This window comes from Carassius carassius, chromosome 46 (assembly GCF_963082965.1).
Source record: "Carassius carassius chromosome 46, fCarCar2.1, whole genome shotgun sequence".
Taxonomy (NCBI): domain Eukaryota; kingdom Metazoa; phylum Chordata; class Actinopteri; order Cypriniformes; family Cyprinidae; genus Carassius; species Carassius carassius.
The window spans coordinates 20,539,406-20,552,875 of NC_081800.1; the positions used below are offsets into that span (position 1 = coordinate 20,539,406).

A 13,470-nucleotide genomic window follows, 5' to 3' on the forward strand; every position below is an offset into this window, starting at 1 on the left:
AAATATGTTAAGAACATACAATGCATAATTTTTGCACAAAATAAGCAAATACGTTTTAAAAATCTAAAGTAAATGTTTGCATTGTGTCATTGTAAATTAAACACATTTTCACCCAAAGTTCTTATTTCTGTCAAGTAAAAAAAAATAATGAAATTTAAAGTAATAAAATTTACAGCTATTTATTTCATACAGCTATTTGATAGTGGTAAAATTGTTGTAAAAATGATTGTAGATGACAATACTCCTTGTCCTCGCCCTAACAATACAAAGCGGTGTTAAATAAATAAATGTCCATGAACTGGGACGGTAGGCTACAGCTTCAAATGGTGTCAGGTCAAGACTATGATAAATCAGTAAAGAACTACTGTGCAGATGGATTGCACATTTATTAATCTTCCCGATCCCCTCTCAGCAACTTTAAACAAATCAAATTTTCAACATGCATACAGAGAACAAGCAGCTTTTTCACTCATCTTCATGCTAGCTCTTAGCAAAACACTTGTACAGTACATGAAAACCAAGTATTTCCAGGATTCTTGGGTCTATTCACAGGAAGGATGCTACAAACAACACCCTCTTCTAAAATTAGCAACCCCTTTGGTTAACATTATCCATATGCTTATTACTAATGTTGTATTCACGTCCTGGAAGAATTCCCACAATTATAGGATTCCAAGTATTAAAAACTATTCAAGGCCTTTGGAATATTTAGCAATTACAACTCTGGAACCTATTAATTTTATAAAAGGTCCATTCCAAGGTTAATGTAGTGATTTTTTTGTTGTTGTTATAAGCAGCAAAGCTGTGCGTGAATACATTTTGGCGTTATGAGCATCGTCGCAGAAACTGTATGAACAGCTGAGAGTTGTCATCTCATAACTGTGGTAATTTGAACACATGAGCAAAGCTTTAGTATATACCCTTCCTGATGGTGCCACTTAGTAGTTGTTGGGGTGCAGTATCGTAAACTCTACCAATTGGAAAATCCATACAAAGGCGCTGGATAATACTGAAAATGCTTGTTCCTCGACATAAAGGCCACTTTTTTCCCCACTAGCATCAAGTAATAAACTGATACCATATTAGAAAAACAAATACTTGTTGTCAGGATCTCTGTTTTTCTTGAGTTTCTTTTTTTCATTTTTTTAATAAATTATTCTATTTTAAATTTTTTTAATAACTTATTTTACCATGGACAACCTACTTCAAACACAGTACATGCTCATCCCCAGCTAAATTGGATACAAACTCATGAAGGTAATTTGTTTCTTTAACATGTAATAACATTATGCAGTCATGTAACATATCGCACTGTGTGGAGTAGGCTCTCTATGAATTTAATGACTAACTTGTGCAAAACATCTGCAGAGGTGATGGGCTTCCCACTTCTGGAGGAAGTTGTACTGCCTTTTCATCCAGTGACAGGCACTTCTCAGTGCATTCCTTTTCATTTGAGGCCTGTTCAGGACAAAGTTGTTCTTCGCCCCCATTCTCGAGAGGTGGAGGTACTTCAACAGACAAGCTCTTGGCCGAATCCTGCCTGCAGGTTTCTTGTTTTTGCCGTTCACTCTCCATATCTGGATCCCCACCTTCGCTCACCACCTCCTCTACATGCGGAGGAAGTGTCTCAAAGGCTGCTGTCTCTACATGACCTACCTGATAATAGAGGACAGAAGCAGGATCTTTGAGCAGCCTCTACTCGGTCTGTTCATCTGCATGGTTCTCTGTAATACACAGCAGGGTGGCACCTTCAGGAAAAGGCCCTTCTAGAAGGACTCCCTCAACCCCTTCCATGCCCTCTATCCCAGCCTGGCTGTTAAGGGCGCCCTGCAGGAGGCAAAGGGTTGGGTCTGAGGTGTGCGCCTCCTCGACCTGCTGCTCTTCTTGTTCCAGTCTCCTTTCCCATTCCTCTGCACTCTGTAGATGAAGCACAGCGGTTTCATTCTCTCGCTCCAGGCTGTCGCACTGCTCATCTTGCAGCTCCTGAACACTTTGGCTTTCCACCTCCACATCTGAGTCCGAGGGAGAAAGAGACAGAGATGGCGAGGAGACTAACTCGATCTCTTCCCCACAATCCCCTCCAGACCTAACACCCAACAGGCTTCTCTTTTCCAGGTCAAGTTTCATGATAGTGTGAAGATAGTGGGTTCGCACACGAAGAGGGTTGAACTCAACGCGGCCAGCTGTATTACCACAACCATCGTGGGTGCAGCCACATGGAAAGGACATCCGATCCACCTTTGGAAAAAGGTACAAAATAAAGAGCATTTCTTTTATTTGAATAGGCAAATAGACCAAATCAGGGGTGTCTGGTCCTGCTTCTGAAGGACTACCTTCCAGCATAGTTTAGCTCCAGTCCCAATTAAACACACCTGAACCAGCAACTCAAGTTCCTCAGGATTACTAGAAACATTCAGGCAGGTGTGCTCGAGCTAAACTCTACAGGATGGTGGCCCTCAAGGAGTAGGATGGTACACCCCTGGGTGAACTGGAGACAGCTTGATAGTAAAATGTCTAACTTCTGAGACTACCAAGTGCCGTACCTGGCACTTAATTCCAGCTTGGCTGCATCCGCAGTGCCGAGGGTCGCAGTAGAAGCGGCAGTCACAACCACATTCCTCCCGGGACAAACGTATGGAACGCAGCTCAGCCTTTTCTCTGGCATCTATACGGACAATTCCTGAGGCCCTCAGTAGTGCCCGACGCCTCTTGGTTGGAAGAGGCTGCAGGAAGAAGCAATCGTCTACCTCTACACTCTCAATTTCCAGATCCTCATCGGATATGTCATCCAGGGTAAGCAACTCAGCTTCGGGGCAATCCACAGTTCCATTCCGTGTCAGCTGAGAAAAGTCAGGTAAAAGAGATCTTAAAATCAAAACTAAATGGCTACCCTACAGCAAAAACAGAATCATGTAGGAACAACAGAATCTAGAACAGAACAAAAGAAGCTAGAACAGAACAATGACAAACAACTAACCTTTAACTTGCGAGCATTGAGTTTTTCTTGCCGTAGATGTTGACGCAGCACATGCTTGTGGCTGCTCTCTTGTTCTCGTGCAAACTCGCCAAGGGTGTAATGTCGTATAGTACAGTGATGGCGTGCCATGCCCAGGGAGCTGCCACCCTGACTGGGCACACTGGTAAAGCCCTGCCTTCTGGAGAAGTAATAGACTGTCACTGCGTCAAAGCGTACCTTCTTACGACCTAAAGATGCTTTGTGTCTTCTGAGAATGGAGTGGGCTATAGAAACAAGATAAAGAGATAGTGTAAACAATAATTTTTTGGTCTATTGCTTTAGTACTCAACCTACACCTCTGACTTTATCCCAAAATGGTGTTTAAGAGTTTTTCATCTCAAGGTTTGCTGCATTAGCCACAATGACCAAGTAAGACATGTTCCTGAAAAAAACCTTCTTTGTTGGTCCTTGAAAAGCATTTCTATAAAAGAAAACTAAACCTTACTCTGACCCCTATTCATAACCTTTCACTAACATCTGTGGGAAATAATTAATTGATAAGTATATATTTTTCCATAGCTACAGTATAAGACTAACCCTAACCTTAAACCTACACCTAAATCTGATTGTTTAAAAGCATTGTTGCTCCATTCTGACAACGATGTTGGTCCAGAAACATCTATGGATGAGGGTAGGGCTGTCACGATAACAAATTTAGCTGGACAATAAATTGCGATAAACGATAATATTGTCGTTCTAAGACCAGTTTCAACTAATATAATGATAATGGCATAATAACGCAGGTAAACCTTTTCAAAGATCAATAAACTTTTATTTTATGGCAGATTCAGAGCAAGAAATACCAACATGTTGACTTTGTGTGGCTTAAAATTAATTAATTTTGTATATTATGTTTATATGCCAGTTAGGGATGCTCGTATTAACAGTTTAACCATTAACCAAAAGTAAACATTTTGACCGATGAAGAGGCCGTTCACATATCACGTCTTTTTTGTGCTCAAGTATGTCATTTCAAATGCAGTATGCGTCCTCATAATGGAAGCGACGTGGTGCGACGCGCTCATTTTTTCCAGGCCCGTCCACACCGCATCTAGTTAAAAACATTTCAGCTTTTCAGAATGACGCAAGCTCACCAGGTCATGTGAAAAGAACCAACTCAATCAGCTTCCTTCGGGGTTAAATTCCCTGTTGTTTTTGAAAAATGGGGTGCACCCAAACACTGCAGAGTTTTTTTACTCTTTAAAATAAATCTTGTAGCAGAGTTACAGCAAGGGTTTTTCAGTGGTGCAAATCCATTACTGAAATTTCCTTGTTGTAACGGAGATCGCAGCTGATGGATGCTTAGCAACGACAGACGCCTCAGGAGCGCAACTGCCCGAGCGCTTTGGAAAGAAGGAGAAAACGACACGTGTGTGAACTCACTGGACGCGTTGACACACGCAACTACACGCCAACAGACATATTTAGCTGAGCAAGCCAAATGAAGCGAGCGAAAAGACTCCACATCATGACATGTTACATTTTTTTTATTAAAATTGAAAAAAAGAAATTATCGCGGCCGAAAAATTTATCAAGCTCATTTTTTTAATCGTGCGATTAATTGATTTATCGACTATCACGACAGGCCTAGATAAGGGTCTTGTAGCTCTTACAAACAAAATAGAACTTCCAACTTGGTTGAAAAACTGTTATCATGATCACATATCACCACATACCTACCGTATTTTTCGGACTACAAGTCACACCTGAGTATAAGTCGCATCAGTCCAAAAATACGTCATGACGAGGGAAAAAACATATAAGTCACACCGGACTATAAGTCGCATTTATTTAGACCCAAGAACCAAGAGAAAACATTACCGTTTACAGCCGCGAGAGGGCACTATATGCTGCTTAGTGTAGACTACAGGAGCACTGAGCAGCATCTCTGGCAGCATAGAGCGCCCTCTGGCGGCTGTAGACGGTAATGTTTTCTGTTAGTTCATTTCTCTTGGTTCATGTCAAATAAATTTTGATAAATAAGTCGCACCTGACTATAAGTCGCAGGACCAGCCAAACTATGAAAAAAGTGCGACTCATAGTCCGTAAAATACAGTATGTGTAAAACTAAGTAAATAAGCTTATTAAGAAGCTATTGCACTTTGCACTGAAATGTTATGATTTGCAACTGCTGCAATAGTGGAAATGTTATATGTGGAATTAGCTCAGGGGCTAGGAACGAAAAACGCAGGGAAATTGTTTGAGCTCCTTCATAACTTACGGCCAAGAAGTTATTATAATAATGACATTATAAGGCTAACTTGTGGTGTGCTCTTACGTGTGAGAGAGCTGGAGGGAGCATTGAGACTGTCGCAGCTATCAGCGCTGTCACTGCTAGAGATGTCATCATCCGAATCTTTGGGTGTGGAACACGGCGAGCCACTGTCCACCTCCTTGAATCTGCGCTTCAGGCCACGAGATGACACTGTCTCCATGGAAACACTGCGTCTGGAGGCATTATAGATAGGTAAAAGCTTTGTCTGACAGAGTAAAAGAATATTACTGGCAAAATGTAAAAACATAAACGATCATGATTTAAGAGTTTGCATAGCCAGTAGGATATGAATGTCCAAGAGTGGCAGTTTTACTTGAACGCTTCTGAATGCACATTCTTATACAATTTATATAATAACCAACTGATAATAAATATTAAAAATAAAATAATAAAAATACTGGATGTATTTTATATATATATATATATATATATATTATATATATATATATATATATATATATATATATATATTTTACTGGAATATATATATATTTTTGTAAATCAATTTGGTGCGAATCTTAATTGCTTATATTGTAATATAAGTATTCTATATATTGTTTTTTACTTTAACATTAATAACTATTACCTTTTTAAAACTAAACTGTAATTTTTCAAATAGTGTTAAATTTATGATTTTAAGTTTTACCAAATTAATTAATTAAATAATTGATTAACACTATCAAAAGGGAAAACAAGGTGAAACTTGGCAAGTAACAGCCTGCAGTGCTAAATAAAAATACCTCATTCTGGAGATCAAAGTGACCAAATATAACATGCAATCAAAAAAGGCCACATTCAACAATCTGGAAGCTTATGCAACATTACCTATTTTGCTACCTAATCCTTGACATTCACTTTCTCCATCCAGCATGAAAGTCCTGCTTAAAAACCATGAAGCCCGCAAACGTCACCATGGTAACTGGTTTAAAGCAATAGCCATGGGAAAAACTGCATCCACATTTTGGGTCTTTTTCACCTCCATTAAAACCGTTGGAACCTTACAAACAACAAGCCTTTGCAAGCCGATGACAAGACCGGTTCAGTCAAACCAGAGAGGTCACTCAAGGCCGAGTCGGGATGTTTGATCAGACCACCTCCTTAGCCCGAGGGAGCGGTGTAATACAACTTCTTTGAGCAGCTCCATGCCTGACTTTCTTCATGATTAAACACTATTTTTAAACAGTCAGTGGCATTTTGCTGGTTTAAATGAGAACAGTTTGGCAGTGGCTTTGAGGAAAGATCGACTTTTTCCATGTGAAGGAGAAAAAAAGATGACTCGTGAATTATGACTGACAATTAAACTCAAAGCATAATGGATTTTGTCCTACAGATTTGTGAAATCCATAATAACTGGATTAGTTTTATGGAAATAGCATTAGCCTGACCCAGCTTGGGCATATGAATGTCTTATTTATCAGTTTTTCATTCATTCAATAATCAGGCCTGGTAGCCTCGAATTCAAGCCACAATCATGCCAATCACTGATCGCTGGCAAAGAATTAATTACAACCTTGAAGCATCAAAAACAGCTGCAACAAACATCAGGATGATGAAATGAAAGCTGCCCAATTGAGTATCCACTGCTTTACACATCATTGTCTGACAAACAAGACGATGCTCTTGAATGGACTGTATCCATAGAAACTAGAAATGCTAAGAAACAAGTCCATTTTTGCTCGCTGTGAAACTGACCTCGCTTTCATGTGTACCTTTTATAATTAATGCTACCGTGGTGATGCAGTAAAATACACAGAAATTATGTGGTGATGTTCAAGTAAGCCGCTAGCATATAATACAGTACGGCAATTACAGTGCATTCAGTGAAGCGTGCCAAGATTTCTCCTCTGACTCCAAGCCAAACTTAAAGCATGTCACTACTACCGGTCACCATCATGTGCACTCACAGTGTCTTAAAAGCGTATGTTCTAACATACATATGCATATGCTAAAGCAATACAATTATATGCAAGCAATGACAAAAGAAAGCTTTGCAATGGTCCCAAACCAAAAGATTTGCAAAGGTTATTAATAAACATTTCATCCCAACCCAAAATGGTGGAGATGTTTAGGTAGATCACATGTATATAAAACCTAAATAAATAAATGGTAACTAAAAAGCTGAGCAAGTTGGTATAACAATTAGTGGTCGACCGATATTTCGCCAAGGCCGATATATCAGCCATATTTTGGCATTTTTCAAATATCGGCATTGGCCCATACGGTTTTCTGCTTGGCCGATGTGTTCGAGGTGAGACCTTTATTTTGACAGCACTGGGAGCGGCAGCGCCTGAGCGCACACAGTGCTCTCACTCTCTCTCTCTCATTTGTCGTCATCGTTAACAGTTATGTCTAATACGGATAGAAGTCTGTCTAATAATTGGAATGGTTAAATAAGGGAATTAATGCATACAGAAAGTATTATAACGATTGTTTTTATATTATGCCTAGTAGTAAAAGAAAGGCAAAAGTTATACTTTCTTGTTTGAAGTCAGCATGAAGCAAATACACATTTATATAATTTAAACAAATCTTTAAATGACTAATGAACATTTAATTTCACAAACCTTGCAAACTTAGTCGAATACAGTGAGATCTTATGAAGTGTGCATTTTTAAGCATCATGCGCTTCAGTCTATGTACAGTCGTGGCCAAAAGTTTTGAGAATGACATAAATATTAGTTTTCAAAAAGTTTGCTGCTAAACTGCTTTTAGATCTTTGTTTCAGTTGTTTCTGTGATGTACTGAAATATAATTACAAGCACTTCATACGTTTCAAAGGCTTTTATCGACAATTACATGACATTTATGCAAAGAGTCAGTATTTGCAGTGTTGGCCCTTCTTTTTCAGGACCTCTGCAATTCGACTGGGCATGCTCTCAATCAACTTCTGGGCCAAATCCTGACTTATAGCAACCCATTCTTTCAAAATCACTTCTTGGAGTTTGTCAGAATTAGTGGGTTTTTGTTTGTCCATCTGCCTCTTGAGGATTGACCACAAGTTCTCAATGGGATTAAGATCTGGGAAGTTTCCAGGCCATGGACCCAAAATTTCAACATTCTGGTCCCCGAGCCACTTAGTTATCACTTTTGCCTTATGGCACGGTGCTCCATCGTGCTGGACAGCTGGGCAGAATTGTGAGTGAGCCCACTCCCTTGGATGAGAAGCAACCCCACACATGAATGGTGTCAGGATGCTTTACTGTTGGCATGACACAGGACTGATGGTAGCGCTCACCTTTTCTTCTCCCCCATGATGCCCCAAACAATCGGAAAGGGGCTTTATCGGCGAATATGACTTTGCCCCAGTCCTCAGCAGTCCATTCACTATACTTTCTGCAGAAGATCAATCTGTCCCTGATGTTTTTTTGGAGAGAAGTGGCTTCTTTGCTGCCCTTCTTGACACCAGGCCATCTTCCAAAAGTCTTCCCCTCACTGTGCGTGCAGATGCGCTCACACCTTCCTGCTGCCATTCCTGAGCAAGCTCTGCACTGGTGGCACTCCGATCCCGCAGCTGAATCCTCTTTAGGAGACGATCCTGGTGCTTGCTGGACTTTCTTGGATGCCCTGAAGCCTTCTTTACAAGAATTGAACCTCTTTCCTTGAAGTTCTTGATGATCCTATAAATTGTTGATTTAGGTGCAATCTTAGTAGCCACAATATCCTTGCCTGTGAAGCCATTTTTATGCAACGCAATGATGGCTGCACGCGTTTCTTTGCAGGTCACCATGGTTAACAATGGAAGAACAATGATTTCAAGCATCACCCTCCTTTTAACATGTCAAGTCTGCCATTCGAACCCAATCAGCCTGACACAATGATCTCCGGCCTTGTGCTCGTCAACATTCTCACCTGAGTTAACAAGATGATTACTGAAATGATCTCAGCAGGTCCTTTAATGACAGCAATGAAATGCAGTGGAAAGGGATTTTTGGGATTAAGTTACTTTTCATGGCAAAGAAGGACTATGCAATTCATCTGATCACTCTTCATAACATTCTGGAGTATATGCAAATTGCCATTATAAAAACTTAAGCAGCAACTTTTCCAATTTCCAATATTTATGTAATTCTCAAAACTTTTGGCCACGACTGTAGTAAACAAACCCGCACGTCTCTGCCATTCATTAATTCACACAGAGACACGTGAACACGGATTCATATTTCAAACAACTTTTGCGGCTTAACATTTACAGATACTGGTCCATATGGAGATTTGATTTGATTAATTTATGCTAACTTTGACAAATTCCATGACTGTCCATATTAAAATATAAGTTTCATTTTCATGACTGGATTTTGAGATTCCGTCCTCGTTTTCTGCTTCGCGGAAATCATAGCGCTGAACCGGGTTTGAATGGTACTACCGGTACTTAAAGAAACCTGGTACCGTCACATTTAAAAATTTTTAGTACCGACTTGGTACCGAAGTACTGGGTCTTTTGACAACACTAATCGCGTGTTCTCTGCGTGATGGTCAGTACGAATTCAATGCTTTAAACTTTAAACTCGTGATTTCAAATTATGCTGCGCTTTATGCTTTTGCTCGCTGTCATATTCATGTCATTTTCTATGTGTGCTGTAAGTAAAATTAGGGTTACCCTGGTTACAGTGTTAACTTTTTAATTATATTTTTATTAAACATTTATTTGTGAAAAATACTGTCATCTAAAGTATGCTTCTTTTACACATTTATTTTTTAACCCATTGTCAAAAGATTTAAAATTTCTTAAATATTAATAATAATAAAAAATATATATCTGCTTTATATCTACTTTACAAGATATTGGCATTGGCTGTCAAAAAACACTGTCAGCCACTGTCAACCACTAATAACACTGAATACTTTTCAAATGAAAATTATTTGATCATGTATGTAGGATAAGAAAATGTTTGCATATTCCAAAGATGTCCTGTGGCTTGGTGGTAGAGCATTGCCTTGGCAGCGCAAAAGGTTGTGGGTTCAGTTCCCAGGGAACACACATACTGGTTAAATAAATAAATAAATAAATGTATGTCCTGAATGCACTCCAAGTCACTTTGGATAAAAGCGTCTGCTAAATGTAATATCCACAAGGATATATGAAGGAAATGGAGACAAACTAACTAGTTTCTGAATGCAGCAAAGGTCATTTAAAAGCAGAGAAGCAACTGTGAAGCTGAAATATGTTTGCATAGCTCCTGACACACATCCAGTGGCCTATTTGAGGCGAAGTGTGAATAATTACCTTACAGTACTGACTACACATCAGCTTGTTTAACTGGTCTGCACTGAAATAGCTTGTCCTAGACATATGACACGAACATCACTAAAATCTGCACAGATGACATTGCAGTTTCTGGAAATGCAAACATTATTCCCATTCCATGGACGCATCCATGCACCACTTCCATGCACAATCAGAAGATGGTATTTAAAGAGGTTTAGCAAAAGCAAAAAAAAAAAAAGTGGAGGATTTAGTACAATATGGTATCACACTTACATTTACAAAACAGGTACATCATACAATATGAACACTGTTTTAAAACATGACTGCATCATACACTGCACTGGTATAATTTATTCCTTTAACTAGTATATAATTTTATTTTAATAGGGTTTAAGAAATAATAGTAAAGAAACAAATTGCAAATATTTGTCACTTAATTCTGTATAGATCTAGAGTTCTGTGTTCATTAAAATAACAATTAAGTACTAGTGATTCTGGTACAAATACTGGTGATTAAGAAGTACCTAATATAGTGCTAGCAACAAATCCAGTAAAATAATAATAAGTTAAAGCTCATATTTCTATAGAACGCTATTCCAAAAAAAGGTTACCAGTACTAGATTAATAGCTATTAGCAAAGAAAGAGTGTGTAATGAAACCGTACTAGTAAAATAAGTACTAGTAAGTGCTAGTGAAACATAATTAGACACTAGTTCTTTTAAAGAAATATGCCTAAATGTTGAAAAGGCTTGCCATAATGTGACCCGCTATGATTGGGATGACACATCACATATGATCTATCCCATGATTTTGTATTCTTTACTAGAAAATGCAGACAGAGGGTCTTATGACAGAGCAGAAAATGCTGTGTTGCAACCGGTCCAATGATCAACCAATTTTTACTAGATTTTTCCTCGTAGGCTGGGCTGTATGAGAAAGACAGGCAGAAGTGAAACACAAAACCTTTCTCATAGGCTTACCTTAGGCAGAAACAGAGAACCTTTAAACCGGCGAAGCTGTCGCTCGTTCAGTGCTTCCTTAATTTGGACCTTTTTTTTTTCTTTGGGGATTTTGAGCCTATTTCAGCTTTAGACTTCCACAAGGTTATAAGATGACAGACAAAAACGACTTAAGACCGTCGAAATAGCCAGACCAATAGAGAAATAGCAGTTTCTTCACGAAGATATAGTGGTGTCCGAACATTTAAGCATCGTTAACAATAGATATTAGTCTTGGAATAGACCATAAATGGGGGTTTTGTGTATCAAGAAGGCTATGCGGGCATTCAACGTTGCAGTCAAGCTCTGTAAAAATAAAAAACGGGGCAGATGAAGGCAGACAATGACAATTTTCATTAAAAAAAAATACTAATCCCGGCGCAGATGCATAAATTGATGCAGATAAAATCTTTAAGTGATCCTTAAAAATGCCTGCATTCAAAGAGACGAGATTTCGTTTTTTTTCCCCTCCGGATAGGTGGCTGTGTTCTGCGCTTTGTTTAGCCAAATCGCAACGTTATATTTCCAACCGAGGGAAAGAAGAAAGAAATGATGTGTAGTATCTGTCGGCCCGAGGACCCTACGGGCCTCTCTTCTGCCCCGGTTTGTTACAACGTAACAATAGAGGAAGGAATGCCACACAGGACACATATATATATACTTATTGTGACGTCAGGGACGTGCCGGCGTAAAGCCTGCCGGGAAATGTGGTTCTAGAGTGCCTTTTGTTTGCATGGGAAGGTACGCTGTCTTCCTCCAAAAGAAAACTGATATTGTTTTTCTAAGTGGTTATATTTGGGAACAAGGCGTGTGTAACAATAAAGGGCAATTGTATCGCAAACAAACGTCCCATTTGTGCTATTTAAGCTAGGCTAGCTGGGCCCATTTGTTGTCCTCACTTCGGTTTCTTTAGTGTTTTTTTTTTTTGACAGCTCGGTTTCCATGGAAACTAAGTGGGTCGTTTTTAAACTGTAGTCAAACACTATTATCAAGAGACTGATAGTGAAAAAATAATTAAAAGTATAACAATATAGCTATGAAAATCTCACAAAGGATGTTAAGAACATGCTAGGGTCACATTTCGTCTTTAAACTGAATCTGAACATCACAGAACAGTGTTATACTGCAGATTTTCATACAAACATAGCCCTTTATTTTAGTCATTTTATGATTTTATTTTTAACGGTCATAAAAAAATCATGTTACAAAATGCATTTCTTGATTGACGTGAAATGTTACACAGGTACATTTTTTTGTGAAATTAACCCAGGTAACCAAAGTGTTTTCACGTTATAAATGCCCATTAAGAGCTTAAAATTGTTGTAGCCATAGGGTTGTGTGAGAAAAAAGTTAATGCAACATACAAAAATAAATAAATTAATAAAAACAGCTTGTTTCAAGGCAAGTCATTGTAATAATTGCAATGACATGGTAAAGGGTCACAACAGACAATACCTCACGTCTTTACCATCTTGGTCTGGTTTGTGTCTAGCACTAACCACGGTTACCATATCTCATGCAGTGCATTGTTTCTCCCCTTTACCTGACCTGAAAGATAGTACATAAGTGGTCATATCCAAAAAAGAAAACAAAAAGAAAGTAAATCATGATCTCTCTTATACCATAAAATAGTGCTCTCGGACATTTGTAAAAATTATTCTAGTATATGCAATGATGAAAAAAGGGGGGAGAAGGGGTTAAGCACAATGTAAAAAAAAATAAAAGACGCACATATATAATGCCCACTGCTGCTGTTCATCACCTGACTCTAAAATGATGTGCATTTGCAGCAACACCTGAAAAATCAGCAGGGATCAAAACTACTGAACCTAATATCATGTCCAACGATCACACTCTCATCCACAAGGCTTAAGAAATCAACAATTAACTTATGAAAAGTATAATTCACGCAATGCTTTAGTCAAGCTGCTCGTCTTGAACCTGCCACAAAATCTTGAATACAAAAAGAATTTCA

General features: G+C 38.7%; 1 pseudogene; it reads right to left on the reverse strand.

Moving 5' to 3' along the window:
- Nucleotides 1-367: 367 nt before the first annotated feature.
- Nucleotides 368-12,101, reverse strand: LOC132128869 (cysteine/serine-rich nuclear protein 2-like; annotated as a pseudogene).
- Nucleotides 12,102-13,470: the final 1,369 nt, after the last annotated feature.